Source organism: Argopecten irradians, chromosome 6 (genome assembly GCF_041381155.1).
Source record: "Argopecten irradians isolate NY chromosome 6, Ai_NY, whole genome shotgun sequence".
Taxonomy (NCBI): Eukaryota; Metazoa; Mollusca; class Bivalvia; order Pectinida; family Pectinidae; genus Argopecten; species Argopecten irradians.
In genome coordinates, this window is record NC_091139.1 from 9,495,671 (window position 1) to 9,520,745 (window position 25,075).

The 25,075-nt window shown below is 35.0% G+C and overlaps 1 protein-coding gene across 4 annotated transcripts in view; it reads left to right on the forward strand.

Moving 5' to 3' along the window:
- The first annotated feature begins 2,303 nt into the window (after window positions 1-2,303).
- LOC138324921 (receptor-type tyrosine-protein phosphatase epsilon-like) overlaps window positions 2,304-25,075 on the forward strand; it is a 110,541-nt gene continuing 87,769 nt past the window's right edge. For 2 of the 4 annotated variants that reach the window (XR_011208704.1, XM_069270170.1), the window contains exons 1-2: window positions 2,460-2,707; window positions 6,051-6,119. The gene's annotated coding sequence lies outside the window, so the exon portion shown is untranslated. The other 2 variants (XM_069270172.1, XM_069270171.1) reach the window with 2 other exon arrangements.

The window sequence follows — 25,075 nt, forward strand, 5'->3', positions numbered from 1 at the left end:
TGAGTTTAACGATGCATTTTGATGAATTTGCGAGCGCCGAAACCGCGAGAATTTGGTGTTTGAGGGGTCCAGGGGGTCTCCCTCGGGAAATACATTACGATTTAGAATTTTACGATGCATTTTGATGAATGTGGAAGCGCCTGAAGGCGCGAGATTTGGGTGTTTGAGGAGGTCCGAGGGTCTCCCCCGGGTAAAAATATTAGATTTAGAATGGCTGTGATGAGTTTTACGATATATTTTAATGATTTTAAAGCGTTCTTAACATAATACTTTTTTTATTTAAAGATACCTGCATTAAAAATCGGTAATTGTGAATGCCGTCATATCTATGCAACTCGATCTGAACATAAGTTGGCTTCACACCATCGGTACATTGTTGTTTAACACAAAATAATAATGAATTAATTGTTTTGCTAAGTCATATAAACAGATGAATCTTTTAAGAGACATTTTTTAAAATAGTATGTAGAATCCCCTGATTGACATTATAAGTCTAGTTCACGAAAATGAGCAGGAGGACCCTTTTTTCTTTCTTTCAAATGTGCAAATTTTAGAACATTTCAGTCGGCGAAAACAAGAAATGTTTGCCCTCGTCCTGGGAAACGGGGAGGCAATTGCCCCGACCCCCTCCAACCCCGCCCCACCTCTCACATCCGCTTCCTACGCCCCTGTATCTACATTGCCAAGTAAAACAGCATAGTTCTATGAAGCTTTAGAGTATTTGATGGAAATATGACAAGAAGTGAGAGGTATTTTCACCCGTTAATTATGTATATATATTATATATGAATACGGGTGTACATGTACATTATTAAGCAAACATATATGTACATAGGTCTACAATGTATATGTAAGGTGTATTTTTGCTTTGAATACATAAAAGTACACATAAAATTTATATATATAGTTAGGCTGATTTTTTTTAAGTAAATCAGATGTAAAAAAAAGTTATATAACTAGTGACATATAGGGGAATGTCCATTAGACGGATAGAGACTATAACTAAGGATATATAGGGAATTTCCATTAGACGGATATATATTATAGCTAGGGCTATATAAGGAAAGTCCATTAGACGGACAAAGACTATAACTAGAGATATATAGGGAATGCCCATTAGACGGATAGACATTATAACTAAGGATATACAATGTATACGGAATGTTAAATATTGATATAATGATAAAAGAAATACACGTACTTACTTAGTCCGCTAAACATGCCTATATTATTAGTTTTTCGTCATTTTTTCCTTATTATAAAGTCTATATATTAGGCCATTTTTTAAAAGCCTAATAATATTGGCAGGTTTAGCGGAATAGTACATAATATCATGACAAATGAAAATAAAATAATGGTAGAAGCAAGTATAAAACCATATAATATAATGAAAACCCTTCTTTATAGCTACAAAAACCTGTACAGTATAGGATTATTTACACTTAGAAACTCTTCACAAAACTTTTGCATACGGTTCAAAAGTAATCAGTAATCAGTAGTAATCAGGAACCTGTAGTCGATAAATTTGTGTTTTCAGTCGATAGTAGATATGTCCATTAGACAGATGAGATTTCCTTCGATCGGATGTTTGGAATGTTCACGCGTCGCGCATGCACATAGGGGTTGTTTACACTCGCCGAAAGATAATAATATGAAATAGTGACTAGGTCGGTCCTATTTATTTTCAGTTTTTCTCCATTTTGAACAAAATTGCTATACAAACTTTTAAATATTGTTATTAACACAAAGTACACAACTTTTACAATTAATTTTAGTCCTATAATTGTTTTAATCTTTTATTACATGATTTTTTTAGCGATTTAGTCCCTTTAAAAAAAAAGAGAAAGCAACCTTGGCCATCTTTTTTAAACATTTAATGTAGTTACTTAACTTTCCTTATACCTTTTTCTAGAAAAATTGGCTCAACTTGGCTAGCCAAGGGTCACGATACTCCTGGGCTTCACTATTCTTTCTGGAGTTTCCATTTGGCAGACCTCTCCTGTGATTTTTCTGTCCGCCCACCTCAAGACTAGTATGTAGCTCAATAAATCTTTATTCATTATTCAATATAATCTTAAGAGACTGTTAATTATATAAATGTATCGCCACGTCGTTGTATCAGCCAATCAGATGCAACGTTACAAAGTGCGACGTCATTTTTATACGTAACGAGGTTTTAATGTATTTTTAAACCAATGAAATTCCCCATTACAAGCAATATTCGACATTTCATCATAACATGAATTAATACGGATCGCAGAGTATTTTGAAAAAGATGTATCGTTGATCATGTTACTATGTTTACATGATGGTGTTGAATGGTTGGTTGAGAATGAAGGGGATTCAGTTTCATGGCGACTGTACAATGGATTTACCTTGCGCTTCACGCTCCGATGAACACTATTATCGTCTGCTCATCCAGCTAAATAAAGGTAAGATAGACAACAGTGTTTTGTAAAGTCATAACTTTTCTTACTGATTTACATAGTGACACGCCGGAGACCAGATTTATACGGTCGTAAGGGATTGCAACTGTTTCCAAGGTAGGTACATTGTACCAGACGACAGCGGCTACCAGATATACTTGGGAGGATACATACTGTGACTGATTGAGTATAGATTCTATAGAGGACTGTCACTGATTGTGTATGGAGCTTATTGGAGTACAATCCTGTCCTTGAGGAAGTGATGTGATTTTCCATGTCAGGTAGGTAGTGTTTTGACAGTTACATATTACATAAGGCGTCACGTGCATGTTGACGGTGCTTTGGGCTGTAGGTCTCCATGACCTATTGCTGACTCGTGCCTTTATTTTGCACAGACGTTTTATTTTCGTCACACTCGCGCAGATATTTATATGGGCAAAAGAGGAATTCTTTGTAAGCTTATAGTTTTATTTTACTAGTGGATACTACTGCATGGACGCCTAACTTACACACTTTAGATTTTAGGTATGTTAGTGTGTCAATAATGATTGTATATTCATGCTTTTATAGTTAAATGATTTATAGATAAAGTGGCACAATAGACTATAAGGTGCGCAAAAAATTGACAAAATCATCAGTTTTAATTGTCTTTTAATGACACAATACCTTACCTGTGATTACATATGAGCATTGTCTGTGACAAAAATAATCACCTATTGGATTAATATTGTCTATTACATGATTTCCTGTACATATCACCTGACTGTATATCTACAAATCACCTGTATGTGACATGTTTACTTATACAAATCACCTGTCTGTGACATGTTTACTTGTACAAATCACCTGTCTGTGACATGTTTACTTGTACAAATCACCTGTCTGTGATATAAAAACCTGTACAATTCACCTGTCTGTGATATGATAACCTGTACAAATCACCTGTCTGTGATATGATTACCTGTACAAATCACCTGTATGTGACATGATTACCTGTACAAATCACCTGTCTGTGACATGATTACCTGTACAAATCACCTGTCTGTGATATGATAACCTGTACAAATCACCTGTCTGTGAAATTATTACCCATGTGCATATTACCTGTCTGTGATATACCTGTATAGATCACCTGTCTGGTGACATGATTAACTGTCTGTGACATGGTTACCTGTACATATCAAGTCTGTGACATGATTACCTGTACAAATCACCTGTCTGTGACATGGTTACCTGTACATATCACCTGTCTGTGACATACCTTTACAAATCACCTGTATGTGACATGTTTACTTGTACAAATCACCTATATGTGACATGATTACCTGTACAAATCACCTGTCTGTGATATGATTACCTGTACAAATCACCTGTATGTGACATGATTACCTGTACAAATCACCTGTCTGTGACATGATTACCTGTACAAATCACCTGTCTGTGATATGATAACCTGTACAAATCACCTGTCTGTGAAATTATTACCCATGTGCATATTACCTGTCTGTGATATACCTGTATAGATCACCTGTCTGTGACATGATTAACTGTCTGTGACATGGTTACCTGTACATATCAAGTCTGTGACATGATTACCTGTACAAATCACCTGTCTGTGACATGGTTACCTGTACATATCACCTGTCTGTGACATACCTTTACAAATCACCTGTATGTGACATGTTTACTTGTACAAATCACCTGTATGTGACATGATTACCTGTACAAATCACCTGTCTGTGACATGATTACCTGTACAAATCACCTGTCTGTGACATGATTACCTGTACAAAACACCTGCATGTGACATGATTACTTGTATAAATCACCTGTTTATGATATGACTACCTGTACAATTCACCTGTCTGTGATATGATAACCTGTACAAAACACATATCTGTGAAATGATTACCTATGTACATATCACATGTCTTTGATGTATCTGTACAAATCACCTGTCTGTGACATGATTATCTGTCTGTGACATGATTATCTGTACAAATCACCTGTTTTTGAGATGATGATGTGTACATATCTGTCTGTGATGTGATTTTTACAAATCACCTGTCTGTGACATGATTATCTGTACATATTACCTGTCTGTGACATGATTACCTGTACAAATCACCTGTCTGTGACATGATTACCTGTACAAATCACCTGTCTGTGACATGATTACCTGTACATATCACCTGTCTGTGACATGATTACCTGTACAAATCACCTGTCTGTGACATGATTACCTGTACATGTCACCTGTCTATGACATGGTTACCTGTACATATCACATCTGTGACATGATTACCTGTACAAATCACCTGTCTGTGACATGATTACACATACAAATCACCTGTCTGTGACATGATTAGTTGTACATATCACCTGTCTACGACATGATTACCTGTACAAAACACCTGTCTGTGAAATGATTACCCATGAACAAATCACCTGTCTGTGTTATGATAACCTGTCTGTGAAATGGTTGTTGTACATATCACCTGTCTGTGACATGATTACCTGTACAAATCACCTGTCTGTGACATGATTACCTGTACAAATCACCTGTCTGTGACATGATTACCTGTACATATTACCTGTCTGTGACATGATTACCTGTACAAAACACCTGTCTGTGATATTATTACCTGTACAATTCACCTGTCAATGAAATGGTTATCTGTACAAATCAGCCCTCTCAGCCACTTTGACATGATTACCAGTACAAATCACCTGTCTGTGACATGATTAGTTGTACATATCACCTGTCTGTGACATGATTTTGTATGATATCACCTGTCTAGTGACATGATTACCTGTACAAAACACCTGTCTGTGAAATGATTACCCATGAACAAATCACCTGTCTGTGTTATGATAACCTGTCTGTGAAATGGTTACATGTACAAATCACCTGTCTGTGACATGATTAGCTGTACAAATCACCTGTCTGTGACATGATTACCTGTACATATCACCTGTCTGTGACATAATTACCTATCTTAGACATGATTACCAGTACATATCACCTGTCTGTTACATGATTACCTTAACAAATATCCTGTCTTTGACATGGTTACCTGTACAAATCACCTGTCTAGGACATGATTACCTGTGCATATCACCTGTCTGTGACATAATTACCAGCTCCATCTACCCAACTCGTTTTATTTTTTATGATATACCTGTATATGAGCGCCTGAAGATGAGACCTTTCAGGCATGTAGCATCAGAGCATTGAGCTAAGATTCATTGATTTTTTTGCTCTCAACTTCAATAGTTTAGTGTTTAATAGCTCAGTATGTTGTTCGATGTTCACTGGACAAAAGCCGTGGTGATTTAAAACCACAAACGATAAATTGACCAGAAAGTTTGAACAGTAAATGGAAAAGGATATCTATATTGACTCTACTGATTACTGGGCAGACAGACATTCCTTTTGATGATGCCACTACTTAGCGGGATTGTTACAGAAAACTCAGGCTTCATTACTGATGTTTTGATAATGACGTGATATTTATTTCCAGAGTTGCGCACATGTATGATGTGAATTCTATTCATCAACAACACAAAACTATATATTATCTCTTCATCAAAATACTCATGGTGTTCATTTTTGTTTTACAGTGAGTTTTAAACCACAGTTCTGGACATGAACTTGTTGTTATGGGATTTATTACAGATTTTGTCTTGCAGGTAAGATTCTATTTTACATATTCATCCATGATGCTATTTTATAATTTATTATCCCCCGCTTTCTCCGAAACAGGGGATATTAATTTGGGTTTGTGTCTGTCTTTCTATAACACTTCATTTCTGTGCAATAACTGTAACAAATGTAAACCGATTTTCTTCAAACTACTTGACAAGGTTGAATGCTTTAAGGGTTCGGCCAAGTATGATTGCGACTGTCGATGGACCTTATTTAGCGGAGTTATGGCCCTTTGAATTACTAAAAATTTCATTTTCTGCCATTTCCGAGCAATAAGTGTAACAAATGTAAACCAATTTTCTTCAAACTTAGTAACAAGGTTAAATGGTTTAAGGACTCGGCCAAGTTTGATCGCAACTTTCAACAGACCTTATTTAGCAGAGTTATGGCCCTTTGCTTAAATAAAAAAATGTCAGTTTCTGCCACTTCCGTACAATAACTGTAATAAATATTAACCAATTTTCTTTAAACTTGGTAACAAAGTTGAATGCCTAAAGTGCCTGGCCAGGTTCGATCAACTCTTTCAGCGGATGTTATTTATCAGAGTTATGGCCCTTTAATTTACTACAAATGTCATTTTTCTGCAGTTTCTGTGTAATAACTAACAAATGTTAAAACTAATATTGTTAAAACTTGGTAACAAAGTTAAATGCCTTAAGGGCTTAGCCAAGTTTGATCGCCACTTTTGGCAGATCTTAATTAGCAGTGTTATGGGCCTTTGATTTAATAAAAAAAAGTCATTTTCTGCCACTTCCGTACAATAACTGTAATAAATATTAACCGATTTTCTTCAAACTTGGTAACAAGGTTAAATGCCTTAAGGGCTTAATTGGCCAAGTTCGATTGCAATTTTTCGGCTGACATTATGTAGTGGAGTAATATGGCCCTATGATGTACTAAAAAAATCATTTTCAGCCATTCCCTTGCAATAATTGTAACAAATGTAAACCGATTTTCTTGAGAGTTAGTATCGAAGTTAAATGCCTGAAGAGCTCAGCCAGGTTTAATAGTCACTATCAGCGGACATTATTTTACACATCTTACTTCCAAATAAGACTTCAGTTTATTTTTTCATGTTTCAACCAAGGTTAAACCTAACCTCAATAATGTTTACCTACAATATGTCCTGAAAGCGGGTGATGGAAATTCCACGAATTTGCTTGTTGTTATAGTTATAAGTTGTTTGTACATACAATCTAGATAATGATAATTAAATATTCTAGCGTCTATTACCTCTTTAACTAATATTTAGTGGTATATATCCCATCGTTATTATGGAAATATGTGATGCTTGATGGTATAATCAATCTTGTTATCATGGTACTAGCTTAAGGTTTTCTTATGGTATCCCATAATTATTTTGGTTCCTTTTGTTATTCAATTGTATAACCAATATGTTACCATGGTAACAAGTTATACTTAACGGTACATTTCATCATATTAAGCCAACTTGTGAAGCTCAGTGGTATAATAAATATTGTTACTATGGTAACTTGTTTTATTCTTAATGGTATCATTATGGTACCTTGATCTTGATATGCAATATGGTATAACCAATATGTTACTATGGTAACTAGTTATACATAATGTTACGTATATTCGCTCAATAATATAACCAATCTCCTACCAAGGTTACAATAGTTGTAATTAAATTAATTAGCCCCTTAATCATTATGGTACTGGCTGATATAATTCTGTTATAATTGTAAGTTGTAACTATAACAAAGCTTTTTCTCACTGCATTAGGAATGAGGCCTGTGGCTTTGAATTTGGGGAAATCGGCGACAAAACCAAGATGTGGGAAAAATTATGAAAGATAAAATAAAGCCTAACAAATAAGATATTTTATTTGCAGTATAGTTTATGTACTTTTCTGAAGCCAGTTCACAAATACATGTATTCAAAACCTTAACCATCAAAGTTCATGCAATATTTTTGGACTGTTTTCAAGAGGTTTTGCCATGGGGAATGGGGCCGATTTTTGGCCCCAAATCATGTTGAAAAAAAACCCTGTAATATATGGTATAACTCAGCCATTACCATGGTAACTGCCTACTGGTGATTTATGATTGGCAGTTATTCTTTATTTGCATATTACACATATCTACCCTTGCAGGTAGGTTGTGGTGTCATTTGTTTGCGAGTATAACATCATACTTTTCAGAGAAAATGACGTGAGCTTCACTCACAAAATAATCAATGACATCAGAATGACATACCTTCCCGCAGGGGAGGTAACTCTGTAAGGTGCAAAGAAAAAATATATAATGGCATAAACCAGTTGTCATTGGTGACAAGCCCCTCTTTCACACACTTTATTTATGCATAGATATAATTGTTATAAAGTGTATATGTTATGACGTACTCCACAAATGCAGACAATCCAACTCGTATATATTTTTTCAGATACGTTACGCCTTTAATTCACCATTCTAAGGTAATATCATGCTTTCATGTCAATTTTAGCCCTTAGTTAGATGCTTTTTCGTACAATTTTTTATTTTCATTTTCTGAATCATACCTTTTAGCGGCTACATGCAGTCACGCAATAAGTAAATGAAATGATTTAACATAAGCAGCTGATTGTGTGAGATAATATCTAGACCTAGCAGACCGAGTATACCATTAAGTGACAACAATGCCGTCGCATTGTTACTTAACTGTTGAAATGGCTGCACTGACTGTTCCAAGTGTTGTGTTTCTGAAACAGATCTGTTTAATCAATCAATCGACAGAATTGTTTTTGATAAATGGCTACAGTTTGTATGGAAGTATTTACGTATAGACTGTTGAATTATTGAAAGTTCCACCGACCGTAATAGTTGTAGCTTTTAACTCTGACGTACCTGCATTGTTATAGCATATAGCAAGTTATTCATTTGGTATCTGGCTTAAGTAAAATAAATTTTAGTTTCGTCAATCTGAATCTCAACTTTTGTTCCCAGCATAATACATTAAAGAGAACAATTAGATTCACAGTAGAATATGATGTTTCAAGAAAAAAAATCAGGTTTGATATTCCTTTGTAAAAATTGCATTTTGTGAATATTATCCTCTCCTGTTTACCTATAAAACGACACTTAAACAGAGTTATTGCCCTTTGCTTATCATTGTGTCATATAGTTATAGTATTTAGTGTGTTTGTCGTAACCTCTGATAATACAGAGTTATCTTACCTTGCGATAGATTTCATGCCTTCTTCCATTTGTTTTAACGCCACACTATTATGATATTCACACCAAAACCTGTCTTAACCTGAGTTATAGATTTGATCCAATAAGTACCTTTGTCCCTATAAGTAACCCCCCCCTCCTCTTTTTGAATTTTATTTACCATTAATTAGCACTCAGGGCACTTAAAGACTGTAAGCCTAACAAACAGGAGCACTTCTTAGGGAACCAAAACTCTAAAAAAAAGTCTGCCATATTTTATTTCTTTTCTTACTCATAGCGTCTGAATGTTTTACATTAAACATGCTTTCTTTATGGCAAATATGGTACCTCAAATTAAAGTACAGACCAAAACTATGAAAACCAATGGCTCTTTATTTGATATATTTTGCAAATTGATTGATGGCTTACTTTGTGCAATAGTTTTATGAAAGGGTATTAAAGAGTGGGAACTTACAAGGAATAAATTTGGATTATCCAAATTTATTCCTTGTAAGTTCCCACTCAAATTTTCAATTATCTAAATGCCGTTAATGCTGGTTAGGTCTAATATCGTACTTCATGTTAAAATTAAACCATGATTGCAATTATACACACTCAAACTTGTCTAAACTGATCACCTTTGGACAGGTCGGGGAAGAACACAATCTTGCATATTATACGCAAACTAGAGTGTCATACCCAATTTGTTACTAAAAATAAATGAAATCACTTTAAAATTAACTTTTCCAAATTATTTTCACAAATCGCATTTATTTAACTATAACACAAATGCAAAAATCAGATTTCCATGGAGGAAAGTATATTGAAACTAGATGCAGTACTTTGAGAAAAGTTGCATCAAGTTCCTAAGTAACAAACAGTTCTATTAACGGTACACAAATTTCAGTAAATTGACCCTTATCATGGCATACGTTAATGAGATTTTTTGAAAAGTATAGGAAAATTTGAGATTTCAGCAATTTAGGCTATTTTTAGTAACGACTTCATACTCCATTTGGGTTACAACACTCTATTTTGCGTATAATACACAGTTGGTTGTTTTCCCCAACCTGATGAAGGATGCACAAAAAAAAACCTGTGTTCTAAACAAAGCACAATTCATACTTCAGCCTGTCAAAAATAATTTACACATTAACCTAACATGAACAATATGGCCTTGACCTAATTTCCATATTCAAGTCAGTAAGTTTTTATCAAAACTAGAAACTACTAAATTTTAATCTAATTAGCTACATGTATATACTGTGAGTGTTACAAGAAAAAATCAATAAGACCTTGATTTAATTTCAATAGAATGCATCAATTTTGCAATTGTTAGAGACAAAATCTAATCGTAAAGCTATAATGAGAATACTCAAAGAGGCTGTCAAGGCTTCTTTTTTACCTGAAGATGTTGCCTTAGCTGTATAGGTAAGCATAAGAGACGGAAACAAGTACGTCTGAGCCTTATTTAAAATCCCCTCTGGGAGTAAAAAGAGCAATATGTATAAGATGTCTGAGCCATTGTGATGGAAATTGCATATTATCACAGCTAAAGTGGCTAGTAATTTCGATTGGTACCAGATTTTCTTGTATTTAAGAATGATACTGTCTATTCATTTCTCCTAGTTGAGGGTCCTTCGGTATACTGTATGTTAAATCCCCCATGTCTACTCTGCCACTTTCCGTACTCAAGTTACCATGGAGACAGCTATAACTTCCCTTTAAGGATGTGCAGGTTTAATGAGTCTTTGTAAGCATGTCTGATACTGGTACTATTTAGTGTGGATTGTTGTGAACATGTGTGGTATAGATAGACCATCAGGGTCAGTATTGAGAAATTAAGTCAAGGTGTTTGGTAGTTTACATGTAATACTTTGGAAGGTTAAAAGTGGTAGTTTGGTAGGTACATGTGGTAATTTGGTAGAAAGTTTGTGGGTTATGCATGGTAATTTGGTGGTTACAGTTTGGAAGATTGCATAAAGTAGTTTGGTAGGTTACATATGATAGTTTGGTAGGTTACATGTGTTAGTTTGGTGGATTACATGTGGTAGTTTGGTGGGTTACATGTGGTAGTTTGGTGGGTTACATGTGGTAATTTGGTGGATTACATGTGGTAGTTTGGTGGGTTACATGTGGTAATTTGGTGGATTACATGTGGTAGTTTGGTGGGTTACATGTGGTAGTTTGGTGGGTTACATGTGGTAATTTGGTGGGTTACATGTGGTAATTTGGTGGATTACGTGTGGTAATTTGGTGGGTTACATGTGGTAGTTTGGTGGGTTACATGTGGTAGTTTGGTGGGTTACATGTGGTAGTTTGGTGGGTTACATGTGGTAATTTGGTGGATTATGTGGTAATTTGGTGGGTTACATGTGGTAATTTGGTGGATTATTTGGTGGGTTTACATGTGGTAATTTGGTGGATTACGTGTGGTAATTTGGTGGGTTACATGTGGTAGTTTGGTGGGTTACATGTGGTAGTTTGGTGGGTTACATGTGGTAGTTTGGTGGGTTACATGTGGTAATTTGGTGGATTACGTGTGGTAATTTGGTGGGTTACATGTGGTAATTTGGTGGATTACATGTGGTTAATTGGTGGGTTACATGTGGTAATTTGGTGGGTTACATATGATAGTTTGGTGGGTTACATGTGGTAGTTTGGTGGGTTACATGTAATAATTTGGTGGATTACATGTGATAATTTGGTGGGTTAAATGTGGTAGTTTGGTGGGTTACATGTGGTAATTTGGTGGGTTACATGTGGTAGTTTGGTGGGTTATATGTGGTAATTTGGTGGGTTACATGTGTTAGTTTGGTGGGTTACATGTGGTAGTTTGGTGGATTATATGTGGTGGTTTGGTGGGTTACATGTGGAAGTTTGGTGGGTTACATGTGGTAATTTGGTGGATTACATGTGGTAGTTTGATTGGTTACATGTGGTAGTTTGGTGGGTTACATGTGGTAGTTTGATGGGTTACATGTGGTAGTTTGGTGGGTTACATGTGGTAGTTTGGTGGGTTACATTTGGTAGTTTGGTAGGTTACATGTGGTAGTTTGGTAGGTTACATGTGGTAGTTTGATGGGTTACATGTGGTAGTTTGGTAGGTTACATGTGGTAGTTTGGTGGGTTACATGTGGTAGTTTGTTGGGTGGGTTACATGTGGTAGTTTGTTGGGTTACATGTGGTAGTTTGGTAGGTTACATGTGGTAGTTTGGTAGGTTACATGTGGTAGTTTGGTAGGTTACATGTGGTGGTTTGGTAGGTTACATGTGGTAGTTTGGTGGGTTACATGTGGTAGTTTGGTGGGTTACATGTGGTAGTTTGGTGGGTTACATGTGGTAGTTTGGTGGGTTACATGTGGTAGTTTGGTGGGTTACATGTGGTAGTTTGGTGGGTTACATGTGGTAATTTGGTGGATTACATGTGGTAGTTTGGTGGGTTACATGTGGTAGTTTGGTGGGTTACATGTGGTAGTTTGGTGGGTTACATGTGGTAGTTTGTTGGGTGGGTTACATGTGGTAGTTTGTTGGGTTACATGTGGTAGTTTGGTAGGTTACATGTGGTAGTTTGGTGGATTACATGTGGTAGTTTGGTAGGTTACATGTTGTAACTTGAGTTTGGTGGGTTACATGTGTTAGTTTGGTGGGTTTCATGTTTTAGTTTGGTGGGTTACATGTGGTAGTTCGATGGGTTACATATGGTAGTTTGGTGGGTTACATTTGGTAGTTTGATGAGTTACTTGTGGTAATTTTGAAAGGTTACAGTTTGGTGGGTTACAATTGGTTATTTGCTAGGTACATGTAGTACAGTTGGGTATGCTACATACATGTATTGCAGTTTGTACTCAAGTTTAAGTGTGGTATTTAGGTAGGCTACATTTTGTTATTTGCTGACTAGTTTATTATATTATTAAGTATGTTATTTGGTAGTTGGTAGTTTACACATGATAGTAAGAAAAAAAATTTGTAGCAGGAATGGACTGGGTCGATCATCGGTGACCAGGTAGCTCAATATGTAGAATATTTGGCTAGTGTTTGGAGGTTCCGTGTTCGAGCCCTGGTCTAGCGGCTACATTTTCTCCCCTCCTGTTACATTATTGCCCTTGATGGTTTCTGTAATACAGAGTAGTTATCAGTGTACTTACCCTGTCTTACATCACACACAATAGACTAACAGGACAGGCTGATGGTGCTTTGTCTGTTAACAGTGTTCAGTGTAACAAAGGACACAAAGGCTGCTCTCCATTGGGACTTTACATCACACACAAATCACTACTAATCATATTAACTTCCGTAACGTGGCCGGACTTAGAATTACAACAGATCACATGTTTGGTTAACTAGATCAGCTGGATTAGGAATCAAAGCAAGCTAAACGCCTACTAATTTGTCAAGTTTGAACTTTGACCTCACATACTGTTACATAAATGAGTTAATTGAGCAGTGATTATCTAATATCTAAAACATGTCTAAATCATAGAATTTACAAAGTCTATCCTTTGATATTCATGTTCCTGGTAAAAAAATTGTCCTTTATTAATATCGCGATCGGAGCCACAGTGGTCTAATAATTTGGCTGTTGCACTTCTGGATTGGGTTGATAATCAGCAATGAGGTAGCATAATAATTTTGTAGAGCATCCGGCTAGTGTTCGGAGGTCCTGTGTTTGATTCCTGGTTTGGCCACTACGTTTTACCCCAACTGTTATACTACAAATAAAAAACTCTTTTAAAGTTTTTATAATGTGTTTCCTAATATCAAGACTATCAATATTTTTAAAAGAAATAAAAAATGTGTTGCAAATAGGTACTACAAGTTATGTATTATTGACTTATAATCGCCTGTCTTTGTTTTTAAAATTTGAAAATTCAATTTAACAATTAATTGAATATAATATAAGCATCAAACTTGATGCTTATTAAGGGTGACCACAGTTACCAATTGGTTAAAATGTCCAGATATTTTACCACTAGTCCTCCACCTCTGAGTAGCGTGTTTGAAATCTATGTTGGGCAGTTGCCAAGCATACTGACAGTTTTGGTGGTTTTTCTCTGGGTACTCTGGCTTTCCTCCACCCCCTAAACCTGGCAAATCCTTAAATGATATTGGTTATTTATTAAGAAACCTAACCTAAACAATTCACGGGAATCATAACTTTAATGGAGTCAGATGCTGATCGACGTACGTATTAGATGAACCCATTAAACACTGATACCAGTTACACCAGCATGCATATAAAACTTTGGAAATTGATGTAATTAACACTAAATGTTTCGTGAGACGTTGACCAATGGGGAGGGAGACATCCTTGATACTTCGGCCAGGTTTAATTTGGCCTAACGAGGCATTACCAGCGTGATGTCGACAAGGAAAGCCTAATGGAGGACTACAAAGGCTGCTTACGGAAATGACACCTCCAAAGCTCCGTCATTGATCAAGATTGCTATTGTGAGTTATTAATCCTCGGTTTACATCAGAATATAGATGTTTTGTATGTATATCTCAACAAATTTTTATCCTAATGCAACACATTGTAAACTAGAAGATGCAATCACACACTAAGGATTACTTGGACATAATTTTAGAAATTATTCATTTATAAATCAAGAAACTGGAATGTAAAACTTAAACCAAATACAAAAACTGAAATTTCGTCCATCAAAGGAGTATTATTTCAACATGATTGAACTTCAAATTTAGTTTTTTTAAATTTCAGATCTGAACAACACATAATGTATAATACTACTGGATATGATCCAAAACTTTTGAATATAAATCAGTTGTATGATTCCATCTGTACAGCAATGTGAAAGAATTAAGCACTTGCCTTTTTTGAAAATGATTGATCGGTATCGAACATTGATTAAGTTACAGGGTGCGATACATGTTGTGATAGCTGTTTTGATTGAAATGACTCGGGTTGTCCATCCCCTTGTTAGATAACAATTGATCGTTTTGTCACTGACAAGTGTTTGTCCGACCATGTTGACTCTCTCTGCTCGCTGTCATCACGCGGTATGCCACTTTCATCATAACACTAGTGTAAATATTTGGCATCGTGGGAGGAAAGATGTGGATGATCGAGTTCAATATCCTGTGCGATCAGCCCCCTACTTCTGTTAGGAAAACATCTGTTTGTAAGTGAAATTGTCCTGTCACAGTCGGACAATCTCGTTTAAATCAATCCATCGTTCAAGTTCATTCCTCTCCGTAGTTATATTATGAATGATTTATCTGTGAATCTGTTACAGATTTTCTATCATTTTCCATGGAAACCCTTTCTATCATTTCCATAGGATAAGGTGTATGTATTAGTGGTGATTTGAATTACTTGGTTTTGCTTTCCTGTTCACTGAATACTGTTACCATGGTAACGAGTGCTACTGTTTTATCATTACTTCGTTTTTCAGGCAGGACCTAACTGATAGGGTCAATATCGTGTAATGACGTGGAGATTGAAATTTTACCGCCTGCCTGTCGTATCGCGACAGTTAATCTTCACATAAGACTGATGAGGCATTGTGTTTTCTCATTAAATGGCAGAATGATTTTACAATATAATGATACTCAGCACCAGTAATTCATTTTACATTTAAGCCTTTCCCATTGACAGAACAGTAACAACTGTTGGTAGATATTGAAACTGGTGTACCTCATTATATCTTTTCTGTATTTGGTCATGAAGACATGGCATAAGAATAATATCTACTGTATTTGCCGTAATTAGCGCCCCTCCATCTATGAGCACCCCTCCCCTTTTCTGGAAAAGACTTGAAGTTGTATAAAAGCCCCCATTCCATGGAAATAACCCTGTTTTACAACATGTGATGCCTCTAACATCAGCATTTTATCCGATATTACATGAACTTGCGAGTCTTTTACATGTGAATCAAGACATGATAATGTGTCTCAAAATTAAAAGACATATGCATGTTTAGTGACTCTTACAGATTATAATGCGTCAAGAGTACAGAAATATTTAAATTATGGCTCACTAATTTCCTCTACAACTTACATTTTTGTTTACTACCAAGTGCCCCCCTGTGTAACAATTATTTTAGAGCCCTGGGCGCTAGTTGTGGTATACGTTTATTTCTTTTTTATTAAGAATTCAGAACTTAAGGTGGCTCATAAATTACAATGGAATTCTTTTGATGGAAATAATTTTAGGTGTCAAAATGAAACTAGAAATTGAAAATATGTGAACTCAACTAAATTTTGTGTGATTAAAATCACACATATCGTCTTGGGCGGTTAGAATGTGCGGAAATTACTAGTTGCAAAAATGATCTGAGTACATGCTGGTACAGAACTAGAAATATCATACAATGAATTTATATTCTCTTAATCGCGAAATTAATTCAGAAGTCGTTAAGTGTGTAAATGCTATAACGAGTTGCCGCGGACATAAGTTGGCTTACAGTATATAAAAGCCGAGTACTATCTTTACCCGTAGTTTACATGAATTGACCGGAGTATCAATAATAATTTTTATCAATGATATTTCACCACTTTTTTTTATCTCCAAACGAAATACACTCTGTAGTCTAGATATGAAAACATCATCTGTGATTCAAAGTATTTAATGATCAAACAAATATTTTAATTATTTGAAATTATGACAAGAATAAGACATAGTATATTCGATTCAATAATCCCAGAGTGCTGACAAAAAAAAAAAAAAATAAGGGAGGTGCTTAATAGAACCAAAAGGATTAGCCTGTTATAAAATTAACGCACAAAGTTTGGCATAAATTAATTTGTGGAAGAAATCAGATTAAGAAACTATTGATTTTCATATTTTCACGCTGCATTAAATTTGAGGTCAGTGGAAATAAAACTTTACTGGGGCACTTATTGGGTCTAATACGCTATATTCAACATTTTCAATTTAAGTCTGTCCATGTCTGTTGGTCACAAATAATCTTCTGGTTTCATTTTTAAACTGCATCAATTTCAGCATGCATTCTTTCGACTGTTTTTGCTTAAAAACAATCAAAAAGATTAATTGCAAGAAGTGCTTCATTTAAACAAGAATCCTCCATTTTCTGCATTTCAGTACATTGGCATGGTTTCCAATGATTACGGTGCCTGGCGGCTAGCGGCTTCCAAGTATGTTTCATTAATTGAATCAAAAGTGTTAATGAAGTTATAAATGATTTTCTGTCAACATGTAAACCTGTCATAATGACGAGACAGTTGACAGGATTATAGTTGAATGATGCTACCTGTATAATGCCATGACAACACAACATCATACGGGCCATTTGTACTTGGTGTGACCGATATCCCAGTTATTGGTTTCACGCATTCAACAGACTATTGCTACTGATCGGGAAAATTTAGCCCAACGATTAAAGTTTCCTGTACTTTTTGGATGATAATGAATTTTAAAAGTGTGTTTTTTATAGGTATTTAATCTGATATGGAGTGGAAGGCTCATATGGGGATATGCTGGTTTGGTACACAATAAATGTGTTTATGTAAAGGTCTACTCTTTTGTCTACGTCTCTCCCTGATTACTGATAGAAGTACATCAGGCTTGAAATATTTACTTTATTTATTTTACATTGATTGCTAAACAAGGGATGGAACCCTGGCCAGCTAGGTGAAAGGCGAGCGTCTTAATCACCACGCCAGCCGATCATCCTTAAATCAGGCTTATTTCTACATTTATTTAATGGCTCTGATTAAAGGCTGATTTCACAAGTCAAACCTTGTCAAAAATCAAATAAATCAATAAATATAACAATTTATTACCAAAATGTTTGGTTTGGTTTGATTAGATCTGGAGTACACAGAGAAAAACCACCAACCAGTGGTCAGTACCTGGCAACTTCCCCATATTGGATTCAAACTTGCGACCCAGACATGAAAAACTTGTGGTAATATGTCATGACATCTTAGCCACAGTGGCTTCTAAATATGTTTGGTATAAAAAAATTCACAGTGTGAATTTAGGGGAATTTAAGCAATTTTCTAACAGAACATGAAGGCAATGGAGCAATCAGACTTGGCCAGTAACAGACATTATTAATGGTACTGGACATTTCAAGTTGGTTGTATTTTTCATGGAAACATTTCATTTACATAGTGTGGCCTTTTTAGAAGAAAAAAAAATGTATTTGTAAGGAGTAAGGATTTACATTTAGATCAGTTTCAAACAAACTACAGATATAATTGTGTAGAGTAAAACCTGCCTTAGTGACCACCTCTGTATAAAGACCACCTGCTGATTAAGACCACTTTCTAAGTGTCCTTAATTACCATTTATAACAATTTTACCTGTGTATAAAGACCACCTAGCTATAGAGACCATATTTTCTTGTCCCTTGAGTAATCTTTACTGGCAGGTTTGACTGTATTTCATTTAAAGCTGAAGTTTTACATTTCTAAGCTTAGAAAACTGTAACATTACCATTTAAATTACCTTCAGTTCTAGCTTTCTCCAAATATTGCACAATTGTACTGTAATGAACACATTCACACATGAAAAGGGCATGTTTTATTTTGTGACTTGATGTAGGAAATCCCAAATACTTTGACAAAGTCAAACATGGACCATGGACGATATGTATGATGATGTCTATGATTCTTGTATTAGGTCAATGAAAAATATAATTGGCAGGAAATCAAAAAAGAATAAGTCCAGTAGTAGGTATGATAAGAATGCCTATTTAAGCAGGTGAGATGAGAATGATTATAAGAATGCCTATTTAAGCAGGTGAGATGAGAATGATTATATATGCAAGTGAGATGAGAGTATTATATAAGCAGTTGAGATGAGAATGATGATATAAGCAGGTGAGATAAGGATGATGATATAAGCAGGTGAGATGAGAACGATTATATAAGCAGGTGAGATATGAGAATGATTACAGAAGGCTGTGATCTCTGATATGACCATATTGATTGATGCATGTCCTGATAACTGTATGCCTACAGTACATTTGTCCAGTGTGTTACTGCTATGCATCTTTTGTTCGTGGACGGACATCGGCCTGTTCCAGGTGAGTCCGTTTATGTATACATGATGTTCTGATGATGCCTTAGTTAGTAGTGAAAGGAGGTGGTAATTGTACCTGACTTGTTTGCATAGTCAGATGAGCTCTTTGGATTTCCTTTAATCGAATCCTAACAAAATCAAAGAGTTTTGTGTGTTCAAAGCAGAGTTCAGGTGTCCATTCTGTCGTTCAATTAATTATGGATCCGCTGAACAGTGGCCAGCAGGTGTATGCAGGACAGGTGAGAGAGAATTTTACAAGGTGCTTTTAATTACAACTTCTACTTAAGAAAATTTATCAAAGCAAATAATTTGGTGCTGTAAACCAAAGACACCTTCTATATTTTGCAATTTACGTTTCAAAAGTACATGTAGATTCAAATTCACAGATTTAAAAATTGAATGGAAATTTCTGTCAATATACGTATATATATAAATGATGTAGTTATTGGCAGAGATGAATTTTCATGAATCTACTTGGATTGTTAAATTTGTGAGAGTAAATTTAACTTAAAAGAAAGTTATTTTACTGTAGTTTAAATTTATTTTTTGCAACATACGATTTAAAAAATTGTTTAATCTTGCTGGATTATTTATGACCTTTTCTGAACATTAAACAAGCATTTCATAATAGCTAGCTAAAAGCTTTAAAACTAATTAAACTGTATAATGTTTGTTTGATGTGCGTAAAAGTGTCGTAAAGAAAGATGATATTTTCATTTTGGAGAAAAATTCACCTGGGAGTTTTATAACAAATACAATGAAGTGTTTGTAGGTTAATGTATCTTTGGAAGACCATGTCTTAAGGAATGTATTAAAAATAAATTGTCTTTTTTTTATGACTTGTCAATGTTATCGCAAAGTCATTTTAATATAATAGCTATCATGTTTAGATATATTAACAAGGCTTTTGAAAGCTTTGAATCAAAGCCTTGTTTACAGTAGAGCCTTCAGTCTAGCTTTGAGGTAATAAGGATGAAACATGTGATGATCGGAGCGTGTTATTTGTCTAATCTGATTGGTATCCTCTGTAATCTGAAGCCTGTTTTGTTATTCACTGTCAAAGACATTAATTTCCTGAGTCAAGTAGAGCTGATTTTTTTATATATATATTTCATAACTAAATGTCCTTTTACAAGAGCTGTGAAGATATAGTGTACATAGTCAGCTAGCAAATCTGACACCCTGAAATCAAGTGAAAATTAGTTGTACACGGCGGGAAACATAAGAAGACCCCCATTATGAAATTATTTTTCAATTTATTGGTTTTATATTGCTCAGGAAATGATAATGTGTGGTATCATGTTAAGCTGATTTTGGCCACTACCTTACAAAATTATCAAACTCGTTTTACATTCATTTCAAAAATTAAAACCTGTTTTGGTTAAAGTATGTATCTTTAAGGTAAAGTGTACCACCAAAAAAAAAAATGTAAATAAAAAAATATAAATGGCATAAATATTTGCCTAAGGGTACCCTAAAAAAAAATTGTAAAAATTGGTAGGAATTTCTAAAATATCTTTGCAAGAAAATAATTATTACTGACCAAATAGCATTTTGCAATTAATTAAAAAAAAGTCATTTCAAAGCAAAAAAACCTTCTGCAAATGTAACAGAGTGAGAGTTGTGTGCTACCAACCAGGCTCGAACCTGCAACCCGGACTTTAATACTGGTCCTCCGCTCTACTGACTGAGCTAAAGGGAAATTTGATCTAGCACATAGGTAGAAGGGGAATCTATTACCATTTACAATTAAAACCTATTACATCTTTATGTCAAGGGAAGTCACTCTAAACATTAAAAGTAAGTGGTACACTTTACCTTAAATGAGATGAACTCAGAGTGGATGAAGAACAATACTAGTGTAATGGTATTGGTTATGAAATAACAGAACAAGATTTGAGGGCTGAACTGAAATAATGCAGGTATAATATAATTGATAAAGTGTCAGAGGGACCTAGTAGCTGCTTCATCCATTGTTTTTGCCTCTATGTGGTGACCATGTGCTGTCTGTAACCTTTTCACAATTCTAATTTGGCTTCTCATCAATATCTTCTACCAGTTGAATTAAGCTGATGTTCTCTTTGATGCCTTGAGTTGAACATTCGCAGAGATATGTTTAGGAAAGGCAATAGAATCGACAAGACATTGAGGCCCTAATGACTATATTTTAAATGATATTTACACATTTTACAGTTTATCTGAACAACAATAAATGGCAAGGGAAAGGCAATAGAATCGACAAGACATTGAAGCCCTAATGGACTATATTTTAAATGATATTTACACATTTTACAGTTTATCTGAACAACAATCATTTCATGTCAGTTTTAAGTTAATCTTTTATGTAGAAGTGAAAAAAAACCATGCAATGATCATTAGTTTAACTGCCCCATGTACCTATCATATTCCACCTAATTTGAATAAGTCCCCTCATCCCTATTAGCGCCCCTCCCCCTTTTTGAGGCCTCAACTTTACTTATTTGGACTTACAACAGAGTGATACTATGAAATTTATGTAGGTTTCTCTATTTGTTTTCTTTTGCAAATTGATTAATGACTTACATTGGGCAATAATTTCATGACAGTGTATACCTGTTAAATGGCTTTATTTTTTCAGTCGCCTGCAACGCATGGGCGACACATAGGTATCACTATGTTGGCGTCTGGGAAAAGGTTTTTATAGTCAGATTTCATCCAAATTTGGTATATTGCTTTGTATCAATAAGATCTCGGTTGAGGTTGATGCTATCAAAACAGATAAATCAATGGTTTCTGCTCGATAACTTTTGTATTTATTGTCCGATTTAAATCAAATTTGTTATATTGCTTTATATCAATGCGATCTCAGATTGGTTTGATACTCATGGTCAAAATTCATCAATATTTGCAAGAGTTATGGGACTTGAAAATTGTCAAAATAGCTAATTTCTTGGTTTCCATGCAATAACTTGCAGTCAGATTTTGACTAAATTTGGTATATTTCTTTATATCATTGAGATCTCGGATTGATTTAATACTGGTCAATATTCATCAAAATTTGCAACAGTTACAGGACTTGATAACTTCACCTTATTAATAACAATATTTTACAACTGTAAATAACAATTTTTATGATGTTTTAAACTGCTGTGCAGACGATATGTCCACTTCCGTGTAATTCTTGTAATATTTTTTTTACAATTTTTAAAATCCTTGGGCACTTAACAGGTATGAATGAATTGAGGAGTTTTACGTGCCATAACGCAATTTGTTTCTTGGCACGCTCTTAACAAGTTGAATACGGTAGATTTTGAAACTTAACAGGTTGAGTACAGTAGGTTTTGAAGTTAACAGGTTGAATACGTTAGGTTTTGAACTTAACAGGTTGAATACGGTAGGTTTTGAACTTAACAGGTTGAATACAGTAGGTTTTGAAGTTAACAGGTTGAATACGTTAGGTTTTGAACTTAACAGGTTGAATACGGTAGGTATTGAACTTAAGAGGTTGAATATGTTAGGTTTTGAACTGAACAGGTTGAATACAGTAGGTTTTGAACTTAACAGGTTGAATACAGTAGGTTTTGAACTTAACAGGTTGAATACGGTAGGTTTTGAACTTAACAGGTTGAATACAGTAGGTTTTGAACTTAACAGGTTGAATACAGTAGGTTTTGAACTTAACAGGTTGAATATGGTAGGTTTTGAACTTTACAGGTTGAATATGGTAGGTTTTGAACTTAAAAGGTTGAATACAGTAGGTTTTGAACTTAATTTGCTACCCAGCGGTGGATGGCTAGTGGGTATATGTTGAAACACCATAAGCATTCTATCACACCAGTTACCTAGCTTTTTTTATATTTCATATAAGCACATGTATAACAATTTTGCAATATATTTTGTGATAAATTGATAATGCTGGACGATCATTAGCTTTTTGCAATTTTTCGCTTCATTTAACCGTTAAAAAAAATCTGAACTAGAATTTAATAAGATTGACCATAGAAGCCCTTTAGCATAAATGCATACTATTTAGATTACATTCTCTTAAGATGCTCTGAATTAATATAACTTCCTGTTTACAGAAGGAAATTTAGGTTTTTTTACCATAAGCAGTAACAGCAAGTGTCTGTATCAGGCAGTAAGTGATATGTTCTCGAGCTAAACTTTTGAAATACTGAAATAGGAAATGTTCCAAGATCTACATTAATGCTCCTGGGGTTGAATATAGTGTTATAAACTGAGATCCCACCTCTGCCACCTCTGTCTTGTGTAAACTAATTATCTAAAGTCTCTTGGCCATGAGTTCCTGTAACATAATGTGAAAAGGTCACTATGTATATATAGTCCCATGTTAGAGTTTAGGATGAAGGTCTTCGCTACAATGCACCTATAGTGTCTATTGATTTTTAGTCCCTACAATAAATGGATAGTTCATGGCATAATTTGATTTGATTTTTAGCTCACCTGGTCCAAAGAACCAAGGTGAGTTATGCTATACCGCAGTGTCCTTCCTTCCATCCCTCGGTCAACCAAAAACTTCTTCTTCATAACCGCTGGCTGGAGTTTAACAAAATTCGACTGTGTAGCATTCTCATGGGGACTCAGAAGGGGACTCAGAAATGTACAAATAGTTGGTTGGTCTGACCCTCATCCCCCCCCCCACCCCCCCCACCCACCCACCCACCAACCTTCGGCCATGGGGCAGGGCCAGGGTCAAAAGGGGTCAATTTTGTTATTTCAACATATATAACTTCTTCTCTGAAACTAAGCAAAGGATAAAACTGATATTACATTGGCAGCATTCTTCTTGGGTAGGGAGTCAACATTGTACAAAAGGGTTATTTCCATAAAAATGACTTCTTAGCTCGTATCTTACTAGGGTGACATACTCCCAGTCTCCCAGAATTCTGTATCACTTTGTTTGTAGTATATGTATAGTGTAAGCCTTTGATGTGTTGAAAGGTATAGTCTGATATTAATGTTATATTCTATTGATTTGGAAGCTTTAATCAGAAATGTCCATTTATGCTCAGCCAGTTTAATGTCTGTAGTGTCAGGTAATGGTGAATTGGATATGATAGCACTGACGCGGTGTATCAACCAAATATTACAATGACGACATATACAGGTACTGTGGCTTTACTATAGACACAGACACAGAATCATCCATATGTATAACTTGTAATTTATTTGTGATTATCATTGATATTAATATTTAACATTTCCGATCAACAAAAGGCTTGTTCAAAATGTGGCAAATTTCCGTTTATTCCTCATGAATCTCTTTACAAATCATCAGTAAATTCTGCATCTCTATTGAGATCAACACTGCGGTTATCAATGTTTGTCCATGAACGAATCATACAGTTTGTAACTCAGTGTTCGTATCATTACAGCACAGGCTGATGAAGAATTAAAAATATTTCCCATGAGAATAACCAAATCAGTGTTTCATTTCTAACAACTCCGGTGATGTGAGGCGGATATTTTATAACTCATTCGTGACAAAAGCCTGTTTTTATTCTCCTCAATGTAACCTAAGGATATATAGGTTACAATGAATATGGTTATAAAAAGAGCTTTTTGTTTTATTTTGTATGCATTACTAGAATAAATATCTGATTATCATAAACAAGTTCTAGCATTGGGTAAATTTAGAAATATATATATAGTCTCATGGCAGGGGATAAATTCTGTATAAAATAAATATGAGGGTGAAAAGGAAGATAATTGTTTTCTGTATACATTAGAAATGGGAAGGTTACCAGGGGAATTAACTTGTTGATATCTATATACAGGAT